Source organism: Balaenoptera ricei, chromosome 1 (assembly GCF_028023285.1).
Source record: "Balaenoptera ricei isolate mBalRic1 chromosome 1, mBalRic1.hap2, whole genome shotgun sequence".
NCBI lineage: Eukaryota > Metazoa > Chordata > Mammalia > Artiodactyla > Balaenopteridae > Balaenoptera > Balaenoptera ricei.
Window position 1 is genome coordinate 157,699,400 of NC_082639.1, and position 14,609 is coordinate 157,714,008.

The following is a 14,609-nucleotide window of genomic DNA, read 5'->3' on the forward strand; positions in this document are numbered from 1 at the left end:
GCAGCTGTTAAAAACGATGACGTCAGCTTGGAAGTACCACTGGAGATCTCTGCGATGCATCGATGCATCGTTAAGTGACACAATGCCAGTTAGAACAGGGCTCCACAGTCTGTTAGGAGGCAGGGTGAGCAGCGGGCAGGCCAGCGAAGCTTCATCTGCCGCTCCCCATCACTTGCATGACCGCCTGAGCCCCCCGCCCCCTCCCCCGTGGAACCACTGTCTTCCACGAAACCGGTCCCTGGTGCCGAACAGGTGGGGGGCCGCTGAGTTAGAAGACATTAGGGACAGCGTGATCGCATTTCAAAAGTGTGGAGGAGTGGCCGGGGAGATGTACCATGGATATTATATGTCAGGAACAAAACCTATGGAGCTATTGACAACCTTTCTCCCTCATACCCATGCCTGAAGGGGAGTTTTTTTTTACCACCCAGATCCTTTATGGAACTGATCTGGGAGACAGTTAGAGAGATAAAGAGTCCTCAAATGGCCAGATTTGTCTTCATGAGAAGAGATGAAAGAGCAAGTAGTGGATGAGAGAGGCAAGCCGGCAGGCAGCCAGCCAACCAGGAGATGGAAGAAAAGAAGTACCTGGAGTTTTTAAAGATGGGGGAGGTGGAGGTCCTGGAGCAGCTACTGAAGACTTGGTGTATGGGAGGGAAAGCTGGGTGATGTAGGTTCAACATGTTTTGCCGTGTCATGTGCTGTGTCACCCCTCCACAGAGTCTACAAATACACCCATGACAAAGATCTAGAACACGCATGAGGTTTTGAGATCAGATTGGTGTTTCTTCCCCATGTTTCTGTGCTGCCCATGAGGTGAGAACAAAAGCTAGTTTAAGGTTGTACATGTATGAAAAACGCCAGGTAAGACACTCCAGAAATTGTCCCAGCGGTAACATCTGTCAAGGTTAATTAGGTACTGGTGGACTTTGTTACAGCAAAAGTGTATCACATGTATAATTTTCATGGACATGTATTTTACTTTCACTCAGGACAGGGATTTGGGTGAGGCAAGCAGGGTGACTACAGTGCAAAATTTAAGGAGACACTGACTCTCAGCGTCTTGCTGGTTCAGAGCCGCATGTAAACACCCCCGTGAGGGAGTGCCTCCTTCACTTAGCGCCCTACCCACCCTGCTTGCTTCACCCCATCCTGGCTCTGCTTGCCTTGTTAATCACAGTTCTGAATCTCATTGAAATTCAAACTGGGATGCTATCTGCCACACACACTGTATACAGAGTACATTGCCATTCCGAAAGCACTTTCGTATATGTATTTCACTGTCTCTTCATCTCAGAGGAAAATGAGACTAGTATTATAATTCCCATTCTACAGATGGAGACCAGAAAGATTAAAAGACCTGTCCAAGATCACATTGCTAAGTGACAGCAAACTCAGTTCAGCTGAGTTTGCTTACCATCCCCAAGTATTTCCATGATACCACCCACATACAAAACAAAGCAAACAAAAATTATCACTCATACCTATCAGGAAAACAATGAATCTGTCAAGTGAACCTAGCCCAAATATTCATGTCTCCCATCAAATAAGGCCTGGCAGCTCCCTTCTGCCCCCTTGGAGACCACGGAGGCAAAGCCCACAGAAGATGCAGGCAGCCTCCAGCCAAGATGGCGCCCCATTAGGAGCAGCTCCTCTGAATTCTCTAGTAGCAGCAGGTTTTCAGGATGAGCAGCAGGCCTTCACGAGGGCCTACAGGCAGGTCCATGGCTGCTGGCTGGCACCAGGTGTGAGCCATGGGAACTCTGGGAGCTTGGCAGGGGTGTGTGTGGGGGGGAGCATCTGCACAGGAGACATGAGCCTAAGAGAATCTCTCAGCATTGGACATCCCAAAAGGGGTACATGCAGCTACTGGTTGTTGGCACTTCCGGGTTTTCCCCCTGACGCGAGGGGAAAGGAATAACACGGCACCACTAGCCACTAGCCTGGAGCTCAACCAGCCGGCCTGGCAACCTAGAAATTTGCTTAAGGAGTTAATCCAGGCAGACCCTGAACTACCCTGTTCACCCAGCTGTGTTTCAGGGCACAGCACGATTCCAACACTGCATGTAATAAAAATGAAGAATACCCCTCCCCCTTCCTTCTGCAGATTCGTTTTTCTCGGGTCCCACTGGTACTTTCTTTTAAAACTAAGTTTAAAAATAAAGAAATCAACAAACCACACTCATTTGCCAATTGTGCTTTTTTTCCTTCCTTCACAAACCTAAATCATACCTGGCAGAGTTCATCCTGTTCTTGTTTACCTGTTCCTCTAAGAATATGAATCCATTTCCCTCTAGCCTGGGTTTTAGGTACATTGTTTAGCCAAGCCTTTGCCTCCCTCTTCTGTTAAAAAGAGGAAAACATACAGAAAACTCAAGTTCTATATTTGTGAAAATGTTGAGGAAACTACCCTAGGATGTTTACACAAGCTGTGTAAAGTGGCTTTAAAGAGGCTCTAGTATTCCAGTATTACCCATACTACATTCGAATTAATACTTCCCAGAAAAGGTAAACTTTAAATAAGATCAAATCAGGATCAACTGCACACCCACCTGAGTAGCTGAACAAAATCAATGGAGCAATTCTTTGGTCATCGGACTAAAAGATTCAAGATTGACTTTTTCCCCCTTTTAGTAAAATATGAAACTCCCTGGTAACCTGAAGTATTATTGGGTCCTGTACCTTGCAAGGATTTATGGGCAATTTATCTAAAAACTGTCTTTCAACAGCTACACAAATGGCTGAAATTGCTTGATCTCGTCAGGCAAAGAGTTTTTAAAAACATTAACCTCAGAAACAGAATACATATATATGTATCGTGCTAAGTACCAGAGTTTTCAATCATGAAATTAAATATTCCTTTGCAAACTCATCTATATCCTAAAACAGCCAATGATAAACTCTTGCAATACTCAGCATTCTGCGGAGAATTGAGTTTCTAAAGGGCCTTATACTGTCCTGAACAGTATCTCCTGAATGGGAGATTCCTTTAAGGGAGTTTTTCTTTCCGAGGAAAACAGCTATACAACGTGGACTACTGAAAAGCCCTGCTGGGCCTGTCTTATTTATGAGATGTTTCCACAGTGGGGTCTTCTGTGTTTACATGGCGCTGCTCCTCTTAGTGAGGGTGACTACTACCGAGCATTGTATTAGGCTCTCAGCATATATACACACACTGCCAACCGGGCACCGTTACCCTCATTTCTCAGTGGAGGAAACAGGGTTAAAAGTCACTTACCTGAGGTGGCGAAGTTCAGGGAGAAGCGGAGCTGGGACGCAGTCCTAGCAGTGAAATCGCGAGGCCTGTGCTCTCCAAGACAAACTCCCCCCTAAAGCTACCCCACTGCCTCTTTAAAACCTCCTCCTTACCTGGTAAGCAGGCACACCTGAGACCAGTAGTTCCATGGGGATAAGAATCACCTGGGAGGCTTGTTCACTCTACCTTCCCAAAACCCCTACCTTGGAGATTCTGACTCAGGGGTTCCAAGCTGGACCCAGAAATTGTCTTTTTTTTTTTTAATTTATTTTATTTATTTATGGCTGTGTTGGGTCTTCGTTTCTGTGCAAGGGCTTTCTTCTAGTTGTGGCAAGTGTGGGCCACTCTTCATCGCAGTGCGCTGGCCTCTCACTATCGCGGCCTCTCTTGTTGCAGAGCACAGGCTCCAGACGCGGAGGCTCAGTAATTGTGGCTCACGGGCCCAGTTGCTCTGCGGCATGTGGGATCTTCCCAGACCAGGGCTCGAGCCCGTGTCCCCTGCATTGGCAGGCAGACTCTGAACCACTGCACCACCAGGGAAGCCCCAGAAATTGTCTTTTTAACAAATGATCCAGGTGATTCTTATCATCAGAGGACTGTGGGAATGGTCTTAGATCAGGGGTGGCCAGGGCCAGGGAGTATTTTTGACTTTTTGGGCCGTTAAGTCTCTGTCACAACTACTCAATGCAAAAGGAGCCAGAGAAAATTCATGAATGAACTGGCCTGGCTGTGGCCCAATAATTTATTTACATAAACAGGAGGCTGGCTACAGTTTGCTGACCCTTCTCTTAGACCATTCATCATACCATTAAAAAAGAGACATTAATGCCTGCTATTTTTCACCTCACTAAGGCTGTGTCTCAATCAGGCAATTGACCCAATGAAAATCTTCCCAACACCATGAAACATCACTCTCATCAAGAGGATAAAGTCAAGGTTGTGTCTTCCCTCCCTCTTTAGGGAGCAGCACTTTTAATGTCAGATGCAGGCTTGTGACATCCTCTGTCACATAGGGGAGGACGTAAGTCAGGCACCAGCAGATAAGCAAAGCTTTCACTTTGGCATTGGTGATTGCAGTAGGTGGAATTCTAAGACGGCCTCTAGGATCGCCATCCCCTGCTGAATACACACCTTCCTCCAATGATCCAATCACACTAATTTAAGTGCTACTTTGCAGGGATTTTGCAGATGCAATTAAGGTCCCAAATCAGTTGACCTTAAGATAGGGGAATCAGCCTGATGGACCTGATCAAATCAAGGGAGCCCTTTAAACCTGAGTCTGGAATTCAGAAGTCAGAGAGAATTAAAGGGAGAGGAGGATTCAACATGGAAGGAGAGTCTCCGTTCCTGGAGTTAGAGATGGAGGGGCCATGTGGCAAGGACGGTGGGTGACCTCTAGGAGCTGAGAGCACCCTTGCTGACTGCCAGCAAGGACAGGGGTGCTCAGTCCTACAACCATAAGGATCTGAGTTCTTCCAACCAGTGTGAGCTTGGAAGCAGACACTGAGCCCCAGATTAGAACTGGAGCCCTGGCTAAGGCCTTGACATCAGCCGATGAGACTCCCAGCTCAGCACAGAATTTGGCCATGCCATGACTGGACTTCTGACCTATGGAAACTGTGAGATGATAAAGTTATATATGGCAAACTGCTAAGTTTGTACTGATTTGTTACAAGGCAATAGAAAACTATTACAGAGAGGCCCAGGACTTTGATGTCGGAATTACTGCTGGGGATTTTTAAGTCCAATAACTTCTGGGTTTAAATATAGTTGGATGTGTCCCTTTAGATCCATATTCATTCATTCTGTCTGAATTCTCATGTGGCTCAGGCCAGTGTGCACAGCCCACCTTTCAGGAATGTGATTATCAAGATATCAACTGCAGTAATGTTAACCCAAGACCAACTTGCAGGCTTATTTCAACATGCCTGTCATATGCAAAGCATCAAACCAGATATTGGGGGTGGATAGGTGATAGGGGATGAAAAGATAGACAAGGAGTGTACATCTAGGAGGAGGGACAGACGTTTGGAAAATTAACTGCCAGGCAGGTATTATAATTGAAGTGTAAGGAAACCATATGGGAGCTCAGAAAGCAAGAATAGATGGAATTTACATGAGAGGATGCAGTCTAAGCCAGAGAGTAGAAGCACACTGTATTTTAAAATACAAGACACACTGTATTTTAAAGGACAAGCACACTGTAATTTAAAATACAGCACACTGTATTTTAAAGGACAAGAATGAGGTGGTAACTATAAGATGCTGGTGGAGATTGTGGAGGGTTTTCTTTATGCAGTTGATCTTCGAGGGCCACCGAAACTCTTCCTGCATCCTGGGAATTAGTAGCTCGGACCACCATATCATTTTTCCAGGTACCTATTGTTATATTCTTTTTTTAACTCCCTCATGAGGATGACTGATGCTCAGCTGAATTCAGAGCGTTTGATTTACCTGCCATCCTCTGGGAATACCCCTGCTAAATGCATGAAAAGTCACTCAACATCAAAGATCTTTCAGCCACGGATGTGAGAGCTACTGCCACCTTATAAAGCTTACAATAGCCAGTGTCCTCTTAAAATTTTCCCCAGTGCAAGCTACAGAGGTGGGGAGGCCTGAGGGAGCATGGGTTAATACAGTGGAATTTCCTTTGGCACCAGCTCCAAGCAGCCTTTTAACAGAGATGTTTAATTGATCTTTCTTGAGCAGAACCTTCCCTTCTGCTTATAAAAGAAATGATCACTTTTCCCTCGGGTTCTATCTGGAGAAGTTAATAGCCCCGGTTTTCTCTTACAGCAGAGATACTTAATGACTGGGAGACTATCATAAATAGAGTTTATTGTCCAAAATACAAACCGAGTTCTAATCAACCTGCATAGTGAGATTGCCTTGCTTCTATCTGTTGCTACTTGGAGGAGCTTTTCCCAACTGACGAGTGCATTGTTCTTTCCACTCAGGCTCTGCTGTCCAATTAACAAATTGGATAGCGAAGTAATCTATAGGCCTTTGCCAAAGACCGCTGAGTATGCCCTAATGTGTATCAATTTGATCCTCACATGCAGTAGCTCCCAGATGAGGCCCGAGAGCAGAGCCATCATCATTTGCGTACATGGTGCAGGAATATTTTGCAGGTGTGAAGATGATCATTGTAATACTTCCAGGATACAGAGACACTTCTGGGATTCAGTACAAATAGAGCCGTTACTGCTTGGCAGCTATGAAGAGGGATGGAAAAAAAAAAAAGTAATACTTACCGAGTTCCTTTAGCTCATTTATAAAGGGCTTTATTGATAGTAGCATTACTCTTTGAAATAACTTCCAAACACAACAAGCAGGTATTAATATTTCCGTTTTAGAGCTAGGAAATTTTGTATTAAATGTTCTGACTGCTGTGCTCCTTGAGGACTAGATTTAGCGTAAACTAGAGGCTAGGACTTGCTGCTACAGTAAACTACTACTATTTGGGAATTTGTTCTAGAGTTACGAATTTCCTGGGTCTTTTTCTTTGTCCTCTCCTCCTTCTGGTTGCTGGCTTTCCCCACCTGCCACCTGCCACGCCCTCCCCAGCCCTCCAAGTTGCCATCCTGGCATGGCAGGCACCGTGACCATGATTTCTGAACTACATTTTGGAACCTGTAGTATGAAAAATACCAGTGTTCTTAGGTGGACAAGAGGACAGAATTTTTGAAACCACGTTTGTCCAGAAAATCGGAGATATGTGATCACTCTTATAGAGTCGCTCTAGCATAATCTCCAATGACGAGCAAAGGAAGGTGTGGAAGGGAAGCACCTATCATTTACTGACACAGTTAATAGGAATATAATCAAGGCAGGTGTAAGGCCCGGGCCTGAGGTCTTCCCGGGAATGTGAGAGGGAAGGAGGAGGGAGGCTTTATACCTGAGGTATTGGATTCCTTTTTTCCCCCCATTTTACTGAGATATAGTTGTCATATAATATTATATTAATTTCAGGTGTACAACATAGTAATTTGATATGTGTATAAATTGCAAAATAATTACCACAATAAGTTAACATTTACCACCTCACACAGTTACAATTTTTTTCTTGTGATGAAAACTTTTGATATCTATACTCTTAGCAACTTTCAAATTAAAAAACAGTATTGTTTGGTGCTTTGTGTCCACCTAGAGGGGTGGGATAGGGAGGGTAGGAGGGAGATGCAAGAGGGAGGAGATATGGGGATATAGGTATATGTATAGCTGATTCACTTTGTTATACAGCAGAAACAAACACACCATTGTAAAGCAATTATACACCAATAAAGATGTTTAAAAAAAAAAGAAAACAGTATTTTTAACTATAGTCATCACGATGTACATTACATCCCCAGGAGTTGTTTCTCTTATAACTGCAAGTTTGTACCTTTTGATCACCTTTCCCATCCCCCCTACTCACACCTCTGGCAACCACTAAACTGTTCTCTGTTTCTATGAGCTCAGTTTTCTTCGATTCGTGTACGTGAGATCATACAGTATTTGTGTTTCTCTAATTTCACTTAGAGTAATGGCCTCAAGGTCTGTCCTGGCTTTTTTTTGCATCTGGTATCACAGTTAAACATGGTTAGAACCATGTTGGTGTCGTTACCAGGTCCTTGTCGGGTGTCATGGGCTGAGTTGTGTCCACCACGAAATTCACAAGATGAAGCCCTAAACCCCAGTACCTCAGCATGTGAGGTACTCTTTAAATTACTCCTTTAAAGAGTGATTAAGTTAAAATGAGGCCATTAGGGTGGATCCCAGTCCAATCTGACTGGTGTCCTTATAAGGAATGGAGATTAGACACACAGAGAGGAACCAGGCCTGCCCAGAGGGTGAAAGCCATGTGAGGACACAGGGAGAAGGCAGCGCTCTGCAAGCCAAGGAGAGAGGCCTGGAGCAGGCTCTTCCCTCAGGAGCCTCAGAGGAAACCAACCCTGCTGACAACTTGACCCTGGACTTCCAGCATCCAGAACGGTGAGAAATAAATTTCTGTTGTTTAAGCTACCCAGACTGTGGTGTTTTGTTATGACAGCCCTAGCAAACTCATACAGATACCAAAAATTAACGTGGAATGAGGCCTGGAACACCTACCACTACATGCCAAATACTAACTCGATCCTTACCATAGCTCTATGAAGTGGGCACTATTATTCTCACCCCCATCTTACAGACAAGAAAACTGAGGCACAGAGACGTTCAGTGAATTGCCTAAGGCCATACATCTGACATGTGGAAAAGCTGGAATTTGAACCCAGTCACCAGTCTCGGAGTTCTCTGTTTTGTCTCAATTTTCTACCTGTTATCCCCCAACTGATCATCCACAAACCTTCCAAAACTGGTTCAGGAGGCAACGTGGAAAACAAACTTGAGGATACTGTGCCCTACTCTTGAGAGGCAAGGACTCACAACCTGGGAAGCTTAGGAGAGACAAGGAAAGCTGGTTCATCTCAGAGGCCCATGGATGGAAGGAAGAGACACCTGGGCCTGGTGAACCCAGGGCCTGGAGGCAGGAAGGCTTTTCCCATGTTGGCTGTCACCCTGATCCACAGCTCTGCCATCAGGTAGCCTTGGGTTCCTCCAGGCACATTGGCCCTATGAGTACATGGTGAACTACAAGCTGCTGGAGCATACTGGATGTAGAGTCAGAAATGGTTCACTCCCTCTCCAGCAGTCATTTCTCCAGAACAAGCAGGGAAAACATACCAGAGACAGGGAGGTTCACCTTCATCCTCTAGACCTGGGTTTCTCAGCCCCGGCTCTAGTGACATTTTGAGCTAGGTAATTCTTTGTTATGTGTGACTGCTATGTGCACTGTAGGATATTTAGCAGCATCCCTGTCCTTAACTACTAGATGCCAGTAACATATCAGCTATTGGGACAACCAAAAGTGTCTCCAGATATTGACAAATATCCCCTAGGGGACAAAATCACCCCCATTGAGAAGCACTTCTCTAAGAGAAACAGAAAAAGGTACTTCCTCAAGACACTATTTCCATCTGTCAGAAAGTTGTCATAATAATATATGCAAACGTTCTACATTTATGGTGTTGTACAGTGCACAACCTGCCCAAAGGCCCATGGTCATCCACCTCCTCCCTCCCTCTCCTCAAGCTTCACAGGAAAATGAGGCTAATCTGCCCTACACTTTATCATTCCTTTCTACTTTCCCATATTTCTGAGATACTATAAGGAACCCGAGGGCTTCCTGACCTAAACTTGGGGTTCAGTTCGGGATTGACCTTTCTCCACCCTGAGGTAAGGATTAAGAAAATAAAACCTGTGCTGATGCTTCTGATTTTCTAGTTCAGCCATTAATGTGACAGGCATGAGGTGCTGATAAAGTGGCTGATTTATTCAATCTCTTTAATGGGGAGAAAAAGTTTAAACATTTATTGGTTTAGTTTGCCCCAAAAACAACTATCAAATGTTGGCAGGACACAATGAAGGCTTACCTTTGTTAACATAGTTAAGTCTCTCTCTCTCAGAACTAGCCCATTTATCTCCAGGTTCCTTAGCACACCCGACGCACTTACACAGCAATTAAGAGCTTTACACAACTGGAAGGTCACATCTTTATTTCTTATTGCAGGAACACGATTTCTGTAACTTTATTTCTGTCAAAACCTAAAGCAAAATTATTGTAAAATGAGTGATTTAAACCATACATTTTATCATCATTACAAAGCACCTTAAAAAAAAAAAAAAAAAAAGAGCATCTGCTCTGTGGTAAGGATTAGAAACGACTCCTGCCCTTAAAGCCTGCATTAAGAAGGGACATGTGTAAACTGAAAATTTCAATCACATGAGATAAAGAAACATAACCTTTATGCACAGAGGATCCTTTGGAGGCAAAAAGTTGTATATAAGTGACGACTTCATGATAACCCTGAAGCTGAATCTAAAAAGCTGAGGCTATGCAGAAGTGGAGTAGGAGGTGCATTAAATGCAGAGGAAGCACCTGTGCAAAGACACTCAAGACTGACACCTGCTGGGCACTGTAAATACTGCAGGTGAGGATGACTACAGGACAGGGGTCCAAGTGTGAGAACAGACAGAAATGAAAATAGAGATGTTGGCTGAAGCAAGCTTGAGAGAGAGCATGGCTTGTATCCCACAGGTGTGAGGCCTGGGGCTACCACTGGCTCAGTAAGGGTGCCTCCGCTGATTAGAAAAAGGAACCCCGCTGCTGAGGGACTGATTAGATAAAGGGAGTGATCACAAAAAGCTCCCCTTCCTCAGGGCCAAAGAGCCCTATGAGCCTTGGCCAAGCACAGTTCAGGCTACACGCCTCTGTGCAGAGCACACGTTGGGCGGCTAGTATGCACTAACCCTGTGTGCGCAAGCCATTAGCAGCATTACTTTAAGCATATCTTTTTATGTTAGAAGATCACTCAACCCGAGTAGGCAGATGAACTTAGAGGAACTGAGCCCAGGAGCCACGAAACCACCCAGGAGTTTCTGCCATAGTCCGGGCAAAATGTAATATGGATGAAGAAGCAAATTTAGGAGGAGGCCAAAATTTACAAGATAGACCCACTGGATGCAAACATAAAGAAAGTTCAGTGAAGGAACTCTGAAGAGAATGGGCTCTACAATAAATTTTTCTTACAATCAATATAAAATATTAGGCAAAATTAAGTACAGTGGCCTTTAAGTTCCCTTCCAGCTATAATTTCTTTTGATTTCTAACTTACTACTCTTGTTAAGTAAAGTCCCTTCAGAGGTACAGAACAGTTCTTACACCTGAATGGGATGCAAAGAATAATCTGGCTTCTCTTCACCAGGGGATGAGTTGAACTGCCCTTGCAGAAGAGATAACAGATGGTGTGAACCCCAGATCCTAGAAAAGGGCCAGGCACACGATAAGTATTCAGCTTTTTGAAAACAAATGAACAATCATTTCCTCTCCTAGATCTTCACACCATTCCTCTGCTGGCTACTTTCTCTCAGCTTATAAACATCCTCAAATATACCCACTTTAAAAACTCTCAGACCTATGATTCTTCGAATCTTCTTGTGGATAACCTAAGTCTCTACCATGCCTTCAAACACCTGTCCTCCCAAAAAGCTCAGATCTGTATCTTGGGCCCAGACCTGTCTACCAGGCCCCACTAAAGCACTGAAGATGAAGATCCTCTCCCCACCCCCAATCCCTTCCTACTGTGCTCTGTATCTCACAAAAAGATGCAGCTGTAAACTGTCACCCACGCTTGCTGCCCTCCCTTTTCTAACTGGTCACCAGGCCACACCCATTCTGTCTCTGATCTCCAAAATCCCGTCCAACCTTTTATAACTTAAGTGGGACCCTTAGATTACAATTCACCCTGCACCCAATCAACTGCCTTCCACATGGAGGTCCGAGTGAGCCTCTAAACCAGAAGTCCATCTCATTGTTCTTCAGGGTTTCCCACAGCCTTCAGGATAAACATCCAAACTTCTGACAGGACAAACAAGGCCCCTTTCTGTTGGGCCCCACTAGGTTTCCAGTATCAACTCTCATTTCTTTCCCAAACCCTGAGTTCCAGTCCTGTACCTTAGTTTTGCTATATTTTCTTATATTTAGCAAACTTTGACACACACTGCTCCCTCCTGTAACCCCAGGAGCTTCTACATATCCTTAGAAAGAATGGCACCTCCTCCAAGAAGCCTACTCTGAACTTTCCCTTCCAAGATTCTGTGCTCTGCAAAGGGGAAAGATGTGGGGGGAGGGATAAATTAGGAGTTTGGGATTAAGATATACACACTACTATATATAAAATAGATAATCAACAAGGACCTACTGCATAGCACAGGGAACTCTACTCCATATCCTATAACAACCTGTATGGGAAAAGAATCTGAAAAAGAATGGATATATGTATAACCGAATAATTTTGCTGTACACCTGAAACTAACACAATATTGTAAATCAACTATACTCCAATATAAAATCAAAATTAAATTAAAAAAAAAAAGATTCTGTGCTCTGTAGCACCAGAACTCACTTCTTCCAGAGCGCTGACTACTGTGCTTGTGTTTACCTGCCGCCCAGTAGAAGGGAAGATTACCTAGGGCAGAAGCATCGTCTCCAGCAGACCTTGGTTCTGACAACTCATTCAAGTGCCAGGATACTTTACACACATAACCTGCTTAATTAATTCTAAGAACCCACAGAAAGAGTGGTTTTTCATGTCATTTTACAAGTGTGGGGATTGTAGTTCAAAAGTAACCTGCCCAGGCCACAGAGAGCATAAGCCCTGGAATTCAAACCCTAAGCTGCCTTCACACTGGTGCTCTTTCCACTATATGATTCGAGTGTTGAAAACAAATTTTTTTTCATGAGCCCTGTTTTAATGGAAAGGAAATGAAGCTGGGATATACCAATTTCCTAATCGTTTAGGTGTGTACCAAACAAAGTAATTCAACAGACCAGGTAATGTCTGTGCAACAATTAACGATGCTCCAAACTGTGCTAAGTGTTCTACATTGTAGAGTCTACAAGCATTAACACAGTGAGTCCTTGTAACCGCCACAGAGAGCGGGTCCTGTTAAGCCCATGCTACAGATGAGAACACTGAAACTTAGAAGCCTTCAGGCTCTCCGCCGGGGTCACCGAGCTGGTAGGACTCCTAGGCGGCACGCTCCATCTAGTGCACGCACACCCGGGCACTGGGCACCTGTTCTAGTGCCCACCCTCCACCTTGCACCATCAAAAACCCTGCTTCCTAACATCGACACCAGAGCCCCTGGAAGCGGGAACTACAAACCTGTCTTGACAAGCCGTGGCTGGAAGAAGCTCTGGATACAGATCAGGGTCAGAGGGGGCTCAGCAGTGGCGCCCAGTCCACCACGCGGAGGCGGTCGGCGTTGAAGTCCAGCAGGTCCTCCTGCAGGGAAGCACGCACAGCGGGCAGAGGCAGCGAGTCCTGCAGCACACAGGTACTCACAGAGGAGAAGCAGTCGGCCGTGTTGTCGCGGGGCAGCTTCACCCAGTGGATCATGACCCGAGAGTGGCCTCAGGGACGCTAGCTGTGGACACGATGTCCAGACCCGTCTGGGGACACCGGCTCGCCTCCCGGTCTCTCGGGCGCCCACTGCCCGGCCGCTGTGGCTCCGCATCGTGCACAGGACCAGAGTCACAGCCAGAAGACATAGGGCCACAGGCCCCAGCGAGGCCGGCCCCTCCAAGCCGCGCTCCCATGCCGCCTGCCACGCCACATCACCGGCAGTTGGCACGGACCTCATTACCCTCTGTGCCACGGGGATGCGGTTTAAGCCTGCGGGCAGCCCCGTGGGGGCGGGGCTCGAGGACGTCAGCGCACTTGCTGTGCTTCAGCACGCAGCCCCGCCTCCCATGGGCACCCGGCCTGAGGAGCAGGGGCAGGAGCTTCTACACTAGGGCAGCGTGAAAGTTAGGTGGTGTGGAGAATTTGGGGTTTCCAAAAAGCGTTTGCTGACTGATCCAAACAAAAGTGAGATATGGTTGTATCAACGCATTTTAAAAGTAGTTTAAACTCCTGATAAGTGTTTGTGCTCGCACTGCCCAGGAGAGAGTGTGCACTCCGTGAGGGACACACGAAAGGCTGAGTGAATGTCTGCCTGTGGACCGTTACCTGGTGCGTGGGTGTGTGAATTTCTGCGGAGAGCTCTCAAGTTCTGTAGTTTCTGCTTACTTGACACGGTTGTTGGCAAATGGTGACGTGTTCCATGCATTCAGGAAGTTATTGTGACTACTAATACTCACTTTGTTCTCTCTGTGAATGTCTGTGTCCTAATATTTTCTTTTTATAAGGACACCAGTCATATTGGACTAGAGCCCACCCATTTCACCTCATTTTACCTCAATTACCTATTTAAAGGCCTTATCTCCAAATACAGTCATATTACGAGGTACTGGGGGTTAAGACTTACACATATTAACTTGAGCAGGACACAATTCAGCTGATAATAGAAGGTAAAAGTAATTTAAGCAAGTTAAGTAACTACTTTTTTTTTTAAGTATTTGTATATTTATTTATTTATGGCTGTGTTGGGTCTTCGTTTCTGTGCGAGGGCTTTCTCTAGTTGTGGCAAGCGGGGGCCACTCTTCATCATGGTGCGCGGGCCTCTCACTGTCACGGCCTCTCTTGTTGCGGAGCACAGGCTCCAGACGCGCAGGCTCAGTAATTGTGGCTCACGGGCCCAGCTGCTCCGCGGCATATGGGATCTTCCCAGACCAGGGCTCGAACCCGTGTCCCCTGCATTGGCAGGCAGATTCTCAACCACTGCGCCACCAGGGAAGCCCCAGTAACTACTTTTTAAAGTGAGTTGCTTAAAGATATGAATTTACTCAAGAAGAACAAGAAGAACAAATTACATAACACTGTATGTTATA

General features: G+C 45.5%; 1 pseudogene; it reads left to right on the forward strand.

Moving 5' to 3' along the window:
* The first annotated feature begins 846 nt into the window (after positions 1-846).
* The window catches only part of LOC132371762 (centrosomal protein of 78 kDa-like), a 70,180-nt pseudogene continuing 56,417 nt past the window's right edge, over positions 847-14,609 (forward strand).